Here is a 19,801-nt window from a genome sequence, read left to right on the forward strand (position 1 = left end):
TTCTAAGAATATTAAGGCGGACGCCTTGTCCAGATGTTTCCCGGGTGGAGAGCCACGTGAGGATCCGGTGCCTATCCTCCAAAAGGGTGTTGTGGTCTCGGCTCTCACGACAGAAGTTGAGGCAGAGATTGCTGAGGCTCAGGAGGAGGTACCGCCGGATCTGCCTCTTAATAAATCGTTTGTGCCACTACACCTATGCTTAAAGGTGTTAGGGGAACATCGCGATACTGTCCTGGCGGGCCACCCAGGGGTTAAGGGCACTCTGGAACTTGTATCACGTCGTTTTTGGTGGCCCAAAATCCGGCAGGAAGTGGCCTCATATGTGTCAGCCTGTACCACGTGCGCACGGGCCAAGACACCACGCTCCCGTCCTGCTGGCACGTTGCATCCTCTCTGTGTGCCCAGTAAGCCATGGACTGATATTTCCATGGATTTCATTACTGATTTGCCCTCCTCGGCTGGGAACACGGTCATTCTGGTATTAGTTGATCGGTTCTCTAAAATGTCGCATTTCGTTGCTTTGCCATCTTTGCCCAATGCGAAGACCCTTGCTCAGGTATTTATTCGCGAGGTGGTCAGACTTCATGGTGTCCCATCTGACATTGTATCTGATAGAGGTACACAATTTGTGGCAAAATTTTGGAGAGCTTTTTGTTCACGCTTAGGGATTAAATTGTCTCATTCATCGGCTTTCCATCCGCAGTCGAATGGGCAGACTGAGCATATGAACCAAAACCTAGAACAATACTTACGCTGTTTTGTGTCTGACAATCAGGAGGAGTGGTCGGCGTTTCTTCCTCTGGCTGAATTCACGATAAACAATCATTGTCAGGAATCGTCTGGGGAATCTCCCTTCTTTTGTGTTTATGGTCAACATCCCCAATTCTGTACCTTGCGCCAAGGGTGCTCGGCAGGCGTCCCTGAGGAGGACCAGTTGGGAGCACAATTGTCATCCGTTTGGAGGAGAGTAAAGCAGCGCTTGCTGAATGTAGGTTCTAGGTACAAACGTGTGGCTGACGGTAGACGTGTGCCAGGTCCGGACCTGTGTGTGAGTGATTGGGTGTGGTTGTCTACAAGGAACATCAAACTCAAAATACCATCGCTTAAGTTGGGTCCCAGGTTCATTGGTCCATTTAGGATCTCCGCAATTATCAACCCTGTGGCATTTCGTTTGGAGTTACCTGCCGTATACAAGATACATAATGTGTTTCACAGGGCGTTACTTAGGAAGGCCGTGGGTGCGGTTGATGTTTCGCCCGTGCCACCACCTCCCGTCTTGGTGGATGGCACATTGGAGTTTGAGGTGTCCAAGGTGGTTGACTCTCGGGTAGTGCGTCGCACTCTACAGTACCTGGTCCACTGGCGTGGCTATGGTCCGGATGAGAGGACTTGGGTGCCGGCTTCGGACATACATGCGGACCGACTGGTTACAATGTTTCATCGCCGCCATCCGGACAAGCCGGGTCCTCGACATTGTGAGGTTCCTGGGGTCCCTCGTAGAAGGCGGGGTACTGTCATGTTGGACACTGTTCGCACCAGGGTGTCCGGCAGACAGCGGTAATACCCCATCCTACCACTTTGTTCTCAGCGGCGCTGGTTGTTCCTCTGATCCGGCTTGGATTGGGTTAACCAGGTTGTCATTCTGGCTGAGGTCTTTGCCACGCCCACTGTCTTTAAATTGTCCTGCGTGACTATGAGCGTCGCCGACTATAGCTCTTGCCTTGTGCTAAGCGATACCGGTCTGGAGTGGTGGTCTAAGGAGCTTATGGTTGCTGGTGTAGTATATTCCATTGTTGCCATTTTGCCTCCCTGTGTTGTATTATTTGGTTGCCCTTGCACATTACTGTATTCCCCTGTGTGTACGCGGTGTGGTGCATTTCCGTATCCCTGTCCATACTTATTTGTGGGGTCTGGTGTTTGGTCTCCTCACTGGGTGGAGGGTGGTGGGTTCAGCTTAGGGCTGGACAGGAGACAAGGACAGGGTGGAGGCCCAGGCAGGCACACCTTCAGTGTAAACCCTGGGTTGAGGGACAGACAGGGTTTCCCCTAGTCTGAGGGACACCGCAGGGGCCCCGGGGTTTTAGCCTAAAGTCACCTAGGCTTCCCATGACATTTATAGAGAATTGTGTCCGATATAGATTGGCAGGGGGGTTATAAATTGGCTTTGATCGACGTCAGGAGCTTGTACGCACGAATTCCACAAATCACAGGACTGGAAGCAATAAAAAATCTATGGAAAAAACTGCTGAAACAGATGACTATATTGGATTCATCCTGGAAAGCCTGAATGTTATATTGTCCCATAAGGCCTTCTCTTTTGGGGGCAGCTGGTCCACCCAGATGACGGGGACAGCGATGGGGGCGCCAGATGCTGCAGTTTCACTAATTTGTTCTTGCCAGACTTTGAAAATAAATATATTTATAGTGTAAAACCCCACCTGACACCTCCGTGCGGACCACCGGTACGTGGATGATGTGTTTCTGGTGTGGGCTGGGACAGAAAGGGGTACAGAAAGGGGTTAATGATTTCATTAAATATATGAACGAGGAGAATAAGGTTAATATGAGATTTATTCACAATTAGGATGGAATAACTTTTTTCTCAGATGTGAATAATAAAATAGTGGATGGTAGAATAATAACCAGCACCTATAAAAAACTGCAGCCATCAATATGTCCCTCCATTCTAATAATGCGCACCTGGAACATACTAACAGAGGCCGACCATACAGCCGGTATCTGAGGCTGAGAACAATGAATAGTAGAGAAGAAGGTTTCCTACAACAAGCGAATGACCTGACAGACGACTTATTACACAGAGGTTATCCGCCAACATTATTACACTGTGCTAGAGCGATGGAGGAACCCATGTGGGTCTAGTTACAAGATCCAGGAGGAAGAGCAGAAAAAAGGACGAGATAATAAAAGGTTTATTGTTACTGTTACACCTAATCCCAATATGAATGTAATAAAATCAGCGATAAACAGGAATTGGCATTTGTGAGGAGATAAAGATTTAGCCGTAGCAGCAAAGAACAACCCTCGATTGCTTCTAGAGGAAGCGGTGGCTTAGATGACTTATCGTTACAGGAAAGATTCCAGGAGAAGAACAATAAAGTCACCTGGTTACATGGAAGACGTCCAAGAGGCCATTTCCATTGTGGGGATTGCTCCTTCTGTCATCTCCATCTTACAGGAGAAATCTGAGGATCGGGGCGATGACGGTAGATAAACTAATCACGGGCCGCACAGAGCAAGTGCTTTATGTCATATACTGCCCAGGACGATTATTATATTGCCCAGACTATTAGACCGCGGCACATCAGGCTCAGAGAACATTTCCATTCAGTTACACAGGGAAAGGATCTGTGACATTAATGATATAAGAGAGGTCCGTAATGTGGACCCCGATGTGCTGAGATCTGCAGGAATTGAGCCCGGTGATTATCCTGTACAAGGCGGTGACCAGAATAGATTACTACTAACAAGAGAAGCAGCATGGATTGTGGACTGCGTTGCACAAGTTCCCCTTGGCCTCAGTGATACATTGAATATGTCTGTGTGGCTGTGATCTATGTTATATTTCTTTACATTTTTTATATTAATCATCTCACTGTACTCACTTTAAATGTTTAGCACTTCTCAGTTAACCATTCCCTAACCCTTGTTAAAAGGAAGTGGTGTAACCCCCTGACAAGCATGGACCGGTAGAAGCGCTAAGCAAGTGCGAAACGGCCGTAGTCCGTCAGGCTCTCTCATCTGTATAGCTCCCTGCTACCTGCACGCCGCACTCTAATATGGTTTGATGTCACGTTTCACCATGGAATAAAATTGCAACAAGGATCTGGGTGACAATTCTTTCAATCTCTTATGATTTCTCTTACATGTATACACAAGGGTGACGAATGGAAGGCCGCATTATATTGTAGATTGTAAGCTCTCATGAGCAGGGGCGTCTTATTTTGCTTTAATTATTGTATTGTTAACGTTGTTACTTATGACTTGTGTTTTGAAACTGTTAAACTGTAAAGCGCTGCGGAATATATTGGTGCTATATAAATAAAGATTATTATTATTATTAAACCGGAGGGGCATAGTGAAAATTTGGTGATGCCATTCAGATTAAACAATGCTCCGGCAGTCTTTAAAAATGTCATTTTTTTTCTCCCCGATGGGTAGATTTGCGGTAGTTTACCTGGATGATATATTGAGTTACTCACGTCCTCTGCAGGAGCATCATGAGCATGTCAGACAGCTGGAGTGGGAAAAACATTACCCAGCAATCCCTTTTTGACATTTTGAAGATTTGTATCATTGAAAAATGTCCTAGCACCAAGAAACATAAAAGAGAAGAAGGAAGATTTGCTAAAAATCGCCTGTCTCCCGAATAAAATCATTACATGCAATCTGAAAACTTGCCTCTGTTGTGACTCGATCTGCCATGGTTAGTGTTGAGCATTCCGATACCGCAAGTATCGGGTATCGGCCGATACTTGCTGTATCGGAATTCCGATACCGACTTCCGATATTTTTTCAATATCGGAAGTCGGCATCGGAATCGGAAGTTCAAAGTTGATTGACAGCCTGACGTCATCATGATGCGCGGTGTGTGCGCATCATGATGCGCCGTCATTTCGGGCCTTCCGGGGGTCTCTGCCGGCCTGCCGGGGGGCTGTGCCGGCCTGCCGGGGGGCTGTGTGGACTGCCCGGGGTCTGTACCGGCCTGCCGGGGGGCTGTGCCGGCCTGCCGGTGGTCTGTGCACCCTGTGGGGGTCTGTACCGGCCTGCCGGGGGGCTGTGCCGGCCTGCCGGTGGTCTGTGCACCCTGTGGGGGGCTGTGCCGGCCTGCCGGGGGGCTGTGCCGGCCTGCCGGGGGGCTGTGCTGATGTCCGGGGGTCTGTGCATTCCCACACAGCAATGGCATAAAGTGAGACTAGGGACTTTTTTTTTTTAAGTGGCGGAGGAATACAGTGCGGAAGGATACCTACCTTCCGTCATTGGATTCCTGCAGCCCGTAGAGAGCGGCAGCATCAGCTGATGCTGCAGTTCTCTACCCAAGATCGTCGTGGGACACACTCGTGGACTGCTTCGGATCATGGGTGAGTATTTTTGTGGTTTGTTATGTTAATATTTATTCCGTAAAAGACAATGGCTTCGGGTAACAATGTGACAAGTATTGGTAAGTATGTTACTCTATGTTATATGTACTGTATGTCTATGTATGTATTGTATGAATGTATTGTATGTAGTATGTATGTAGCATGTAGTATGTATGTAGTATGTATGTAGCATGCATGTAGTATATATGTAGTATGTATGTGGTATGTATGTAGCATGTAGTATGTATGTAGCATGCATGTAGTATGTATGTAGCATGCATGTAGTATATATGTAGTATGTATGTAGCATGTAGTATGTATGTAGCATGCATGTAGTATATATGTAGTATGTATGTAGCATGTAGTATGTATGTAGCATGCATGTAGTATATATGTAGTATGTATGTAGCATGCATGTAGTATATATGTAGTATGTATGTAGCATGTAGTATGTATGTAGCATGCATGTAGTATGTATGTAGCATGTAGTATGTATGTAGCATGCATGTAGTATGTATGTGGTATGTATGTAGCATGTAGCATGCATGTAGTATGTATGTAGTATATATGTGGTATGTATGTAGCATGTAGTATGTATGTAGCATGCAGTATGTATGTAGTATATATGTGGTATGTATGTAGTATGTATGTAGTATGTATGTAGCATGCATGTAGTATGTATGTAGCATGCATGTAGTATGTATGTAGTATGTAGCATGCATGTAGTATGTATGTAGTATGTATGTAGTATTTATGTAGTATTTTTTTTTTTTTTTAACATTTAACACATTAGCCGGATGATGGGACTACTACTGTCCCATCATTGGCTAATGTGTCAATCACTGTCATGGTAGCAGGCATCGCCAGATGGGACTTATAGTCCCATCGGACGATGCTTGCACAGACCCCCGGACATCAGCACAGCCCCCCGGCAGGCCGGCACAGCCCCCCGGCAGGCCGGTACAGACCCCCACAGGGTGCACAGACCACCGGCAGGCCGGCACAGCCCCCCGGCAGGCCGGCACAGCCCACCGGAGCCTGCACAGCCCCCCGGCAGGCCGGCACAGCCCCCCGGCAGGCCGGCACAGACCACCGGAGCCTGCACAGACCCCCTGGCAGGCCGGCACAGACCACCGGAGCCTGCACAGACCCCCTGGCAGGCCGGCACAGCCCCCTGGCAGGCCGGCACAGCCCACCGGAGCCTGCACAGCCCCCCGGCAGGCCGGCACAGACCACCGGAGCCTGCACAGACCCCCTGGCAGGCCGGCACAGCCCCCCGAAAGGCCCGTACAGACCCCAGAGAGGCTGTACAAGGGAAAAACAGGATTTTTCTTATTCCAATACCGGAAGTCCCATAGACTTGAATGGGACTTCCGGTATCGGAATCGGCGATACCGATACTTTTTTTTAAGATCGGCCGATCCATTCCGATCCGATACTTTGAAGTATCGGACGGTATCGCTCAACTCTAGCCATGGTCTCTCTGAATTCACCCTTATTTCTACTGGTGAAACTTTCCCAATCTAAACTCCCATGTCATGTCCCACCAGTTATGTTACACACGTGATTATATGCTCATACCAGAAATTATATGTGGGAAGGACGACCCAACCCCTCCACAAAAGGCTGAACTCACACCGCTCCAATACTCCATAGGGTTTTCTCCAACATGGGCTTTCACGTCACTGCACCATCAAACACAAGAAAGATTCCACACAACTGAGAATATTCCCCACAGAGGAGATTCCCCCACAGGGTCAGAATCACATTGGACAACTACATCGGGAAGAAATCTTCTGGATTTATAAACTAAGCCCCCTTACTCCAAATGGCCTCAGTGAGATCACAGATGTTACAGACAATGGCGGATCTTAATAGGGGCGGATGGGGCGGTCACCCCGGGCCCAAGGTTTTTAGGGGGCCCAGGGCAGGGGCCAATCGGTCGGTCGGCATCGCATATGATCTGTCACTGTGTGAGCCGCTCAGCCGCCCGCCGCCGCCCAGTGGCATAGGAACTTGGAAGGGGGGCGGCAGGCAGTCCCAGGCGGCACGTGTGTGGGGGCGGCGCAGCACGGCAGGAGGCAGAGCAGAAGTTCCTCCTCTCTCTGTGTGCTGTGGGCGGCCGGGACTGAGAAGCGTGGAGGCGGCGGCGCCGACTGGCAGTGCACAGTGAGGAGGACTCGCTCAGCCCAGGAGATTTTGGCAGCGGCTAGCGCAGGGCAGGTGGGTCACTGACACACTCACCGTCGGCGTCACCATTTGGGAGGAGGATGCTCTGCCTCTCCCCAGCCTCCCTCCCTGGCTGCTCCCTCTGCTCCAATCCAATGCATTATGCAATTTATGCGGCTGCCTCCAAATTGGAGGGAGCAGCCAGGGAGGCTGGGGAGAGGCAGAGCATGGAGGCAGCCACATAATACATTGGAGGGAGGCTGGGGAGAGAGGCAGAGCATGGAGGCAGCCACATAATGCATTGGAGGGAGGCTGGGGAGAGAGGGAGAGCATGGAGGCAGCCACATAATGCATTGGAGGGAGGCTGGGGAGAGAGGCAGAGCATGGAGGCAGCCACATAATGCATTGGAGGGAGGCTGGGGAGAGAGGCAGAGCATGGAGGCAGCCACATAATGCATTAGAGGGAGGCTGGGGAGAGAGGCAGAGCATGGAGGCAGCCACATAATGCATTGGAGGGAGGCTGGGGAGAGAGGCAGAGCATGGAGGCAGCCACATAATGCATTGGAGGGAGGCTGGGGAGAGAGGCAGAGCATGGAGGCAGCCACATAATGCATTGGAGGGAGGCTGGGGAGAGAGGCAGAGCATGGAGGCAGCCGCATAATGCATTGGAGGGAGGCTGGGGAGAGAGGCAGAGCATGGAGGCAGCCACATAATGCATTGGAGGGAGGCTGGGGAGAGAGGCAGAGCATGGAGGCAGCCACATAATGCATTGGAGGGAGGCTGGGGAGAGAGGCAGAGCATGGAGGCAGCCGCATAATGCATTGGAGGGAGGCTGGGGAGAAGCAGAGCATGGAGGCAGCCGCATAATGCATTGGAGGGAGGCTGGGGAGAAGCAGAGCATGGAGGCAGCCGCATAATGCATGGGAGGGAGCAGCCAGGGAGGCTGGGGAGAGAGGCAGAGCATGGAGGCAGCCGCATAATGCATTGGAGCCGGGAGCAGCCAGGGAGGCTGGGGAGAGGCAGACCTGGCAGAGCATGGAGGCAGGTGACTGTGTGATTAATCATTAACATCCCTAACCAGTAGCCGGCCAGGCCGGCGGTACCCCCTCCCAAGCGCGGCCATTTTATTCCTTTCCAGACCCCGCAATTTGTATACCTAAAAATCAGCATATGCAGTGTTTTTGTGAGAAGAGCCACAAAATGTGGACAGAAAATGTTTTCCTGGGAAGGGGGGTACAGGGGCCCAGGTTTTATGAACAGCCCCGGGCCCATAGTCCACTTAATCCGCCACTGGTTACAGAGGCTCCTGCTGCACCAGCCTGGGATAAGTGAGATCATCGCCGGATCCCCGAACTCCTCCTGTGACCCGGCTCCACCAGCGCTGCCGACCCCCCCCGGGTTTACTGAATTCGGACTGTGGGACAGACCCCCATTTGACACATTAACTTTTTCCCTATTTTCCTTCTGAATATTTGGGGTGCGTCTTATGGCCCGGTGCAGCTTATAGTCCGAAGGATACAGTATATTTTTATTCATTCTTTTAGGTGACCTCACTTCATTCATAGGCACTTTATAATATAATTATTGTATGTAAGTGTGTTCTGTTTTCTCATGATCTATAATTTATCTTTGTGTGACGGACTTTCTCATGAACTTTGACATTTTGTGCTTTGATGGCTTTTTTTCATTCCAGAGACATACTGATAGGGAATTTAGATTGTGAGCCCCATCGGGGACAGCAATGATAATGTGTGCAAACTGTAAAGCGCGGCGGAATATGTTGGCGCTATATAAATAAAAAGATTATTATTATTATTATAAAGACTGCATATAAAACGTTCCAGGCTTGACATGTTTATCCGCTCTCAGGTTTCGTCCTGAGGAAGACGTCCTGCGTGACTGTGAAACGCGTTGACTTTGAAAATCTATTGGAATAAACGTTTTTAATGAAAATCTCCATCTCCGATCGTCTCCATCAGCAGCGCAGGTACAGACACATTATACCCGGATCAGCTCTTCTGCTCGGTCTTTGGCCCCGGGTCCTGCAGCAGCTGGTTTATGCATTGAGCATGGTGTAAAGGAGCCACTCCATCAGGTGAGTGTAATACTCCCCTACTCTCATTACATCTGGTTATCAGGTAAGACCCTATTTTTCGCTTGTTTGTTCCTCAGTATCTCAACTACAAGAAATCTCTGTAACACTTTCAGGTTACTTGGATAAAACCAATGAAGGGACTGCTGGGACCGTAACGGGGTCCATCTGAGACCCCAATGCAGAAGCCAAATGTCCTGAGAATTGGACCTGCTGGACCACAAATTGTCATTTCTCCAGGTTACCAAATAAATAGTTGTCACGTAGAACCTGGAGAACCTGTCTGACATGCTCAGCATGCTCCTCCAGAGGACGGGAGTAACTCACTATATCATCCAGGAAAATTACCGCAAATCTACCAATCAGTGAGGAAAAATATAATTACTGACATTGTCACAGACTGCCGGAGCATTGGTTACCCCGAATGGCGGCATCAGGTTGGGTTTTCTTACAGCGAATATTTGATTTATGTTGGGGCCCCCTGTCCCTGACAGCCGGTGTCGTTTCCCCTACAGAGGCTAATCCACAAGGGCACTGAGGTGGGAGACTCGGGCGAGTTTCTCCCAAGTGTGACCCCGGCCTCAGCCGGACTCTGGAAGGGGGGAAATAACCGAGATTTGGGCATTTTAGCTCCTGGTGTGGAGTCGATAGCACAATCATATGCCGCCATATAGTAGACGGCCGGTAACTGGTGAGAATTCCCTCATGTGTGGGGTCTATTTCCCTCCAGAGAAATCACACGTTACATTCCACACATAACACTGTGTAGAGAAGGCGGCGCGGGGTAATTGTGCCAGTAGTGAGGGGCGAATAATGGCGGGAATGTCACTGACTGAGGAGAAGCCTCCATGGAGCCTCTTCACTCCGGAGATCATGTGACCCCTGACTCCTCCCCTCCTGTGACCTCATCACAGGTCCTGTGCACAGAGCAGCCTTATATGTGGAGTGCGGCTCTGCAGGTTAGTGATGGGCAGTCCGACTCTTCTGGCTCCTTTCCCCAGTTTTCTCCCTCCTGTCCCTTCACTATAAAGCCTGGGCCTCATTATACAGCTGTACAGGGGTCTAGTGAAGGCTTTTTAGCCCTTTCCTCAGACTGTAGCTCCTGGGAACAGGCCCTCACTCCTGTCCCTTCACTATAAAGCCTGGGCCTCATTATACAGCTGTACAGGGGTCTAGTGAAGGCTTTTTAGCCCTTTCCTCAGACTGTATCTCCTGGGAACAGGCCCTCACTCCTGTCCCTTCACTATAAAGCCTGGGCCTCATTATACAGCTGTACAGGGGTCTAGTGAAGGCTTTTTAGCCCTTTCCTCAGACTGTAACTCCTGGGAACAGGCCCTCACTCCTGTCCCTTCACTATATAGCCTGGGCCTCATTATACAGCTGTACAGGGGTCTAGTGAAGGCTTTTTAGCCCTTTCCTCAGTCTGTAGCTCCTGGGCACAGGCCCTCACTCCTGTCCCTTCACTATAAAGCCTGGGCCTCATTATACAGCTGTACAGGGGTCTAGTGAAGGCTTTTTAGCCCTTTCCTCAGACTGTATCTCCTGGGAACAGGCCCTCACTCCTGTCCCTTCACTATAAAGCCTTGGCCTCATTATACAGCTGTACAGGGGTCTAGTGAAGGTTTTTTAGCCCTTTCCTCAGACTGTAGCTCCTGGGAACAGGCCCTCACTCCTGTCCCTTCACTATAAAGCCTGGGCCTCATTATACAGCTGTACAGGGGTCTAGTGAAGGCTTTTTAGCCCTTTCCTCAGACTGTATCTCCTGGGAACAGGCCCTCACTCCTGTCCCTTCACTATAAAGCCTGGGCCTCATTATACAGCTGTACAGGGGTCTAGTGAAGGCTTTTTAGCCCTTTCCTCAGACTGTAACTCCTGGGAACAGGCCCTCACTCCTGTCCCTTCACTATATAGCCTGGGCCTCATTATACAGCTGTACAGGGGTCTAGTGAAGGCTTTTTAGCCCTTTCCTCAGTCTAGCTCCTGGGCACAGGCCCTCACTCCTGTCCCTTCACTATAAAGCCTGGGCCTCATTATACAGCTGTACAGGGGTCTAGTGAAGGCTTTTTAGCCCTTTCCTCAGACTGTAGCTCCTGGGAACAGGCCCTCACTCCTGTCCCTTCACTATAAAGCCTGGGCCTCATTATACAGCTGTACAGGGGTCTAGTGAAGGCTTTTTAGCCCTTTCCTCAGACTGTATCTCCTGGGAACAGGCCCTCACTCCTGTCCCTTCACTATAAAGCCGGGGCCTCATTATACAGCTGTACAGGGGTCTAGTGAAGGCTTTTTAGCCCTTTCCTCAGACTGTATCTCCTGGGAACAGGCCCTCACTCCTGTCCCTTCACTATAAAGCCTGGGCATCATTATACAGCTGTACAGGGGTCTAGTGAAGGCTTTTTAGCCCTTTCCTCAGACTGTAGCTCCTGGGAACAGGCCCTCACTCCTGTCGCTTCACTATAAAGCCTGGGCCTCATTATACAGCTGTACAGGGATCTAGTGAAGGCTTTTTAGCCCTTTCCTCAGACTGTAGCTCCTGGGAACAGACCCTCACTCCTGTCCCTTCACTATAAAGCCGGGGCCTCATTATACAGCTGTACAGGGGTCTAGTGAAGGCTTTTTAGCCCTTTCCTCAGACTGTAGCTCCTGGGCACAGGCCCTCACTCCTGTCCCTTCACTATAAAACCTGGGCCTCATTATACAGCTGTACAGGGGTCTAGTGAAGGCTTTTTAGCCCTTTCCTCAGACTGCAGCTCCTGGGCACAGGCCCTCACTCCTGTCCCTTCACTATAAAGCCTGGGCCTCATTATACAGCTGTACAGGGGTCTAGTGAAGGCTTTTTAGCCCTTTCCTCAGACTGTAGCTCCTGGGAACAGACCCTCACTCCTGTCCCTTCACTATAAAGCCGGGGCCTCATTATACAGCTGTACAGGGGTCTAGTGAAGGCTTTTTAGCCCTTTCCTCAGACTGTAGCTCCTGGGCACAGGCCCTCACTCCTGTCCCTTCACTATAAAGCCTGGGCCTCATTACACAGCTGTACAGGGGTCTAGTGAAGGCTTTTTAGCCCTTTCCTCAGACTGCAGCTCCTGGGCACAGGCCCTCACTCCTGTCCCTTCACTATAAAGCCTGGGCCTCATTATACAGCTGTACAGGGGTCTAGTGAAGGCTTTTTAGCCCTTTCCTCAGACTGTAGCTCCTGGGAACAGGCCCTCACTCCTGTCCCTTCACTATAAAGCCTGGGCCTCATTATACAGCTGTACAGGGGTCTAGTGAAGGCTTTTTAGCCCTTTCCTCAGACTGTATCTCCTGGGAACAGGCCCTCACTCCTGTCCCTTCACTATAAAGCCGGGGCCTCATTATACAGCTGTACAGGGGTCTAGTGAAGGCTTTTTAGCCCTTTCCTCAGACTGTATCTCCTGGGAACAGGCCCTCACTCCTGTCCCTTCACTATAAAGCCTGGGCATCATTATACAGCTGTACAGGGGTCTAGTGAAGGCTTTTTAGCCCTTTCCTCAGACTGTAGCTCCTGGGAACAGGCCCTCACTCCTGTCGCTTCACTATAAAGCCTGGGCCTCATTATACAGCTGTACAGGGGTCTAGTGAAGGCTTTTTAGCCCTTTCCTCAGACTGTAGCTCCTGGGAACAGACCCTCACTCCTGTCCCTTCACTATAAAGCCGGGGCCTCATTATACAGCTGTACAGGGGTCTAGTGAAGGCTTTTTAGCCCTTTCCTCAGACTGTAGCTCCTGGGCACAGGCCCTCACTCCTGTCCCTTCACTATAAAACCTGGGCCTCATTATACAGCTGTACAGGGGTCTAGTGAAGGCTTTTTAGCCCTTTCCTCAGACTGCAGCTCCTGGGCACAGGCCCTCACTCCTGTCCCTTCACTATAAAGCCTGGGCCTCATTATACAGCTGTACAGGGGTCTAGTGAAGGCTTTTTAGCCCTTTCCTCAGACTGTAGCTCCTGGGAACAGACCCTCACTCCTGTCCCTTCACTATAAAGCCGGGGCCTCATTATACAGCTGTACAGGGGTCTAGTGAAGGCTTTTTAGCCCTTTCCTCAGACTGTAGCTCCTGGGCACAGGCCCTCACTCCTGTCCCTTCACTATAAAGCCTGGGCCTCATTACACAGCTGTACAGGGGTCTAGTGAAGGCTTTTTAGCCCTTTCCTCAGACTGCAGCTCCTGGGCACAGGCCCTCACTCCTGTCCCTTCACTATAAAGCCTGGGCCTCATTATACAGCTGTACAGGGGTCTAGTGAAGGCTTTTTAGCCCTTTCCTCAGTCTGTAGCTCCTGGGCACAGGCCCTCACTCCTGTCCCTTCACTTTAAAGCCTGGGCCTCATTATACAGCTGTACAGGGGTCTAGTGAAGGCTTTTTAGCCCTTTCCTCAGACTGTAGCTCCTGGGAACAGGCCCTCACTCCTGTCCCTTCACTATAAAACCTGGGCCTCATTATACAACTGTACAGGGGTCTAGTGAAGGCTTTTTAGCCCTTTCCTCAGACTGCAGCTCCTGGGCACAGGCCCTCACTCCTGTCCCTTCACTATAAAGCCTGGGCCTCATTATACAGCTGTACAGGGGTCTAGTGAAGGCTTTTTAGCCCTTTCCTCAGACTGTAGCTCCTGGGAACAGACCCTCACTCCTGTCCCTTCACTATAAAGCCGGGGCCTCATTATACAGCTGTACAGGGGTCTAGTGAAGGGTTTTTAGCCCGTTCCTCAGACTGTAGCTCCTGGGCACAGGCCCTCACTCCTGTCCCTTCACTATAAAGCCTGGGCCTCATTACACAGCTGTACAGGGGTCTAGTGAAGGCTTTTTAGCCCTTTCCTCAGACTGTAGCTCCTGGGCACAGGCCCTCACTCCTGTCCCTTCACTATAAAGCCTGGACCTCATTATACAGCTGTACAGGGGTCTAGTGAAGGCTTTTTAGCCCGTTGCTCAGAATGTAGCTCCTGGGCACAGGCCCTCACTCCTGTCCCTTCACTATAAAGCCCGGGCCTCATTATACAGCTGTACACGGGTCTAGTGAAGGCTTTTTAGCCCTTTCCTCAGACTGTAGCTCCTGGGATCAGGCCCTCACTCCTGTCCCCTCACTATAAAGCCTGGGCCTCATTATACAGCTGTACAGGGGTCTAGTGAAGGCTTTTTAGCTCTTTCCTCAGACTGTAGCTCCTGGGAACAGGCCCTCACTCCTGTCCCTTCACTATAAAGCAGGGGCCTCATTATACAGCTGTATAGGGGTCTAGTGAAGGCTTTTTAGCCCTTTCCTCAGTCTGTAGCTCCTGGGCACAGGCCCTCACTCCTGTCCCTTCACTATAAAGCCTGGGCCTCATTATACAGCTGTACAGGGGTCTAGTGAAGGCTTTTTAGCCTTTTCCTCAGTCTGTAGCTCCTGGGAACAGGCCCTCACTCCTGTCCCTTCACTATAAAGCCTGAGCCTCATTATACAGCTGTACAGGGGTCTAGTGAAGGCTTTTTAGCCCTTTCCTCAGTCTGTAGCTCCTAGGAACAGGCCCTCACTCCTGTCCCTTCACTATAAAGCCTGGGCCTCATTATACAGCTGTACAGGGGTCTAGTGAAGGCTTTTTAGCCCTTTCCTCAGACTGTAGCTCCTGGGAACAGGCCCTCACTCCTGTCCCTTCACTATAAAGCCTGGGCCTCATTATACAGCTGTACAGGGGTCTAGTGAATGGTTTTTAGCCCTTTCCTCAGACTGTAGCTCCTGGGCACAGGCCCTCACTCCTGTCCCTTCACTATAAAGCCTGGGCCTCATTATACAGCTGTACAGGGGTCTAGTGAAGGCTTTTTAGCCCTTTCCTCAGTCTGTAGCTCCTGGGAACAGGCCCTCACTCCTGTCCCTTCACTATAAAGCCTGGGCCTCATTATACAGCAGTACAGGGGTCTAGTGAAGGCTTTTTAGCCCTTTTCTCAGTCTGTAGCTCCTGGGAACAGGCCCTCACTCCTGTCCCTTCACTATAAAGCCTGGGCCTCATTATACAGCTGTACAGGGGTCTAGTGAAGGCTTTTTATCCCTTTCCTCAGTCTGTAGCTCCTGGGAACAGGCCCTCACTCCTGTCCCTTCACTATAAAGCCTGGGCCTCATTATACAGCTGTACAGGGGTCTAGTGAAGGCTTTTTAGCCCTTTCCTCAGTCTGTAGCTCCTGGTCACCATGTGATCTCACCATAACCCTAACAAGCTACTAAGGTGTGAAATCTTGATCAAAATTATCTCAGTACACAAATCTCCAAGGGTGCCCAAAGTTTTGCATCGCCCCTTTTTCCTTTTTACAATTATGAAATTGTAAAAAAGTCTATATATTTATTTTTTATTATTATTTTTGCCTAAAATACAAAGGCCATGTGTCATCTTAGAGGTTCGGCCTCTTAGAGATCATTTCATCTTCATCTTACTACTGCTCACAATAACGGTCATTTTGACCTGGGGCGCCCACACTTTTACATGCCGCTGTCAATGCTTCATCCCGCTGGTGCTCAATATTTAATAGGGTCTTACTATTAAACTTAATGAAAAGTTTGGTGAATTCCTTTGAGCTGTTATTACTAGAGATGAGCGAATATCGTCGGAGAAGTTGTTATTGGCTAATATCGCTTACCGAATAGCTGCATCGGGACCCCGGATCCCTGGAGCGCTCCCGATAATCAGCTGCATGTGTCGCCCTCCATGCAGGTGCTGTGACTATCACACAGCGCGACACACGCAGCTGATTATCGGGAGCGCTCCAGCACACTGAGTCCTGCACACACTGAGGCCCTGATCATGTGACCCCTGACTCCTCCCCTCCTGTGACCTCATCACAGGTCCTGTGCACAGAGCAGTCATATATGTGGCAGACACTCCTGGATCTTCTGCTTTCTGGGCCGGTTCCTCCTGTGAGTCCTATTAACCCTTTTGCTCCCTGTATTCTCCTTTCTGACAGGACAATATCTGAATTCGGACAGTGTGACAGGAATTTAAGCAATGTGGAAGGAAAAAAACGACAATTTTACTTTTTTCCTCACAAAAATGTGACTTTAGCCCCAAAATTGTCAGCGTAACAAATCCTTATTTCCCCCACTGTAGTTTGTAGACTCCATATACAGATCCCTTAAGTGTGAAAAGAGCTGAATTCCCCACTTAAGTTATTGCATTTTGGAAATTGCCCCCACTGGGAATTTATCTCCAGGTAAAGGCACAATTGTGTCTCCATGGGGGTTGTGCTCACAGCCTAACATCGTGTGGCCTCCAAAGAAATGCCACCCCGCACCATTACTGACCACTGCCAAACCGGTCATGCTGAAGGATGTTGCAGGCAGCAGATCGCTCTCCACGGCGTCTCCAGACTCTGTCACGTCTGTCACATGTGCTCAGTGTGAACCTGCTTCCATCTGTGAAGAGCACAGGGCGCCAGTGGCGAATTTGCCAATCCTGGTGTTCTGTGGCAAATGCCAAGCATCCTGTACGGTGTTGGGCTGTGAGCACAACCCCCATCTGTGGATGTCGGGACCTCAGACCATCCTCATGGAGTCGGTTTCTCACCGTTTGTGCAGACACATTTACATTTGTGGCCTGCTGAAGATCATTTTGCAGGGCTCTGGCAGTGCTCCTCCTGTTCCTCCTTGCATAAAGGTGGAGGTAGTGATCCTTCTGCTCGGTTGTTGCCTTCATACGACCCCCTCCACATATCCTAGTGTACTGGTCTGTTTCCTGGTAGCGCCTCCAGCCTCTGGACACTACGCTGACAGACACAGCAAACTTTCTTGCCACAGCTCGCATTGATGTGCCATCCTGGATGAGCTGCACTACCTGAGCCACTTGTGTGGGTTGTAGTCCGTCTCATGTTACCACGAGTGTGAAAGCACAACCAACATTCAAAAGTGACCAAAACATCAGCCAAAAGTATTGGTACTGAGATGTGGTTTGTGGTCCCCACCTGCAGAACCACTCCTTTATTGAGGGTGTCTTGATAATTGCCAATAATTTCCATCTGTTGTCTATTCCATTTGCACAACAGCATGTGAAATTGATTGTCAATCAGTGTTGCTTCCTAAGTGGACAGTTTGATTTCACAGAAGTTTGATTTACTTGGAGTTATATTCTGTTGTTTAAGTGTTCCCTTTATTTTTTTTAACAGTGTATATAGATAGAGGGAGAGATTTTTTTTGTTTAGGTTGGAGGGTCCAATTCCAGCTATTGCTGTGGGACCTGTGATTTCTATCTACTCCACTGTGTACAGGATAATAGAGTATAATAAAGTAGTTATGGACGTGACGTAACTAACATTGTGCAGTGACTCTGCTTTCCATATAGTGACGGATATTTCTTGTTGGCGAAACTGTGATATTTTTTTCCCCTTTAAACCTTTTTTAAACCCCTCTGATCAGTGCGATCACACAACATACAAGCCTCTGATGGCTCCGGTGATGCCCTGTACTACTGTAGTGCCGTGTATCATCACTGCCTGTCAGTGTAATACTAACGGCCCCATACACATGAGATCAGAGTTGGCTGAACGGTCATTTGGCAGACGGCGATCTCTCCCGACTCCCCCATACACACAAATATTCCAGCTTTCCTGTGGTCTGTATGAGAGAGTCGCCTCCAGACTCCTCTAGAGGAGGATTATCTACAGGAAGAACAGACGGATTATCCTCTGAAATTCAGGATGCCGGATCCTTCTCTGCCCTGACATCATCTGTCGGGAGGCGCCCAAATACATTATATGGTCGGCCAATCCCCCCGAAATCAGTGCTTTCATGGAACTTTAGTCTAATGTGTATGGGGGCGTTATAAGGTAACTTATTGGACTCTGCCTCTGGCCCGGCCTAATAGACCTTCATACATTGCAGCCCAGACCCCATTATTAGGCATGTAAGTATCGGAGTCACTAGGCCGCCCCATACTATCGAGTACTCGGAGGCGGGGGGCATTCAGCCAAACTCTGTCACACCTTCTTAGATGTCATGTTTGCTTTCCACAGCAGCAAGGGGTTAAACTGTCAGGGTTTTTGTTGCAGCCTCCTCTGTGCCGTCCCTGCGTTGTGCATCTATGTCCTGGGGCACAAAAAGATTAATTTCTTTTTAATAAATGTTTAACATATTAAAAATTATAAAATGTGTCTTCTGCTTTTTACATATATTTTTTTCTTCTTACAAGAATTGTTGGAGCCAATTTTCCTTAGAAACATTTTAATATCGGCTTTTTCTGGAGTTTTTCTTGTAATATAGGAAAGCCTAAGGCCAGAAATAATCCCCATAAATCACTGTACATGGAGACTTTGGGATCAGATCATTTCTGTCCGTTGTGTTTATGGAAACAAAAAATCTTTTCTAAAAGCCTCAAACTTCTGTGTGTGACTCAGAGCTGAGATCTAACGTGATAGAAGATTCCAGTGCGGGGAAGACGGGAAACCTTCATATAGACGGCCGGTGGGGATGGAGGCAGTGACCGACTCTGGCCAAATCTGTCTCTAGAGCCGCAGTAGAAGATGAAGATGTCGTCCTCATCATGAAGGAGTTATTTCTCATGTTGCGTGTAATGAATATCTCCTGCAGTATTGCTAATGCCGATTCCAGTGTCGGTAAATGAGACGAGAATTAGCGTTATGGAAGATGAGTCTATGAGGAACGTGTTCAGCTGCCGACTCCGAGGAGGAAACTGCTTGTTGTCTGTGGCCTAAATATATAGGTTTTATTAGTAGATGTCAGGGAAGAAAACTAAACCCTGTAAGATAATAAATCTCCTCATATGTTTCCCTTATTATCTCCAGTAATTGTATTATTACACAGGATTCTTATGGTGTTACATCGGATCATCTTCTCATTCAGGTCTCTACAATATCGGATCCTCTCAGTGAAGATCTTCTACAGAAGAGAATTTTCCTGATTTACCCATCAAGGATGGATATGGACAGAGACAAGATGGCGGAGAGGATGTTACACCTCACCCTAGAGATCCTCTTCCGTCTCACTGGAGAGGTGAGAGATTCTGATGATGTCACATTACATCATTCTTATCTATGGGAATAACAGATGGACAGAACTGGAGAGGTGAGGACTCTGGAAATGTCTGTAGTGAGATTTATTAATGTGTCTCTCCATAACCAGGATTACACAGTGGTGAAGAAGACCTCTAGTGATCGCTGTCAGGACCCTGTGTCTGAGGGATGGGGAAGACCCCTGAACCCAATCACGGGGCCTCCACCTCACCCCCTGATCCATGAGGACATCAATGACCAGAAGATCCTAGAACTCATCTACAAGATGATTGAGCTGCTGACTGGAGAGGTGACACTGCTGGGAATGCTGGGACATTATACAGTAACACTATGAAGGGATCGGGGGGATGACTGTATCATTGTATGTGTCAGGTTCCTATAAGGTGTCAGGATGTCGCTGTCTATTTCTCCATGGAGGAGTGGGAGTATTTAGAAGGACACAGAGAT

Source organism: Dendrobates tinctorius, unplaced genomic scaffold, assembly GCF_039654945.1.
Source record: "Dendrobates tinctorius isolate UK_male_01 unplaced genomic scaffold, ASM3965494v1 ptg000456l, whole genome shotgun sequence".
In the NCBI taxonomy this organism is placed as follows: Eukaryota; Metazoa; Chordata; class Amphibia; order Anura; family Dendrobatidae; genus Dendrobates; species Dendrobates tinctorius.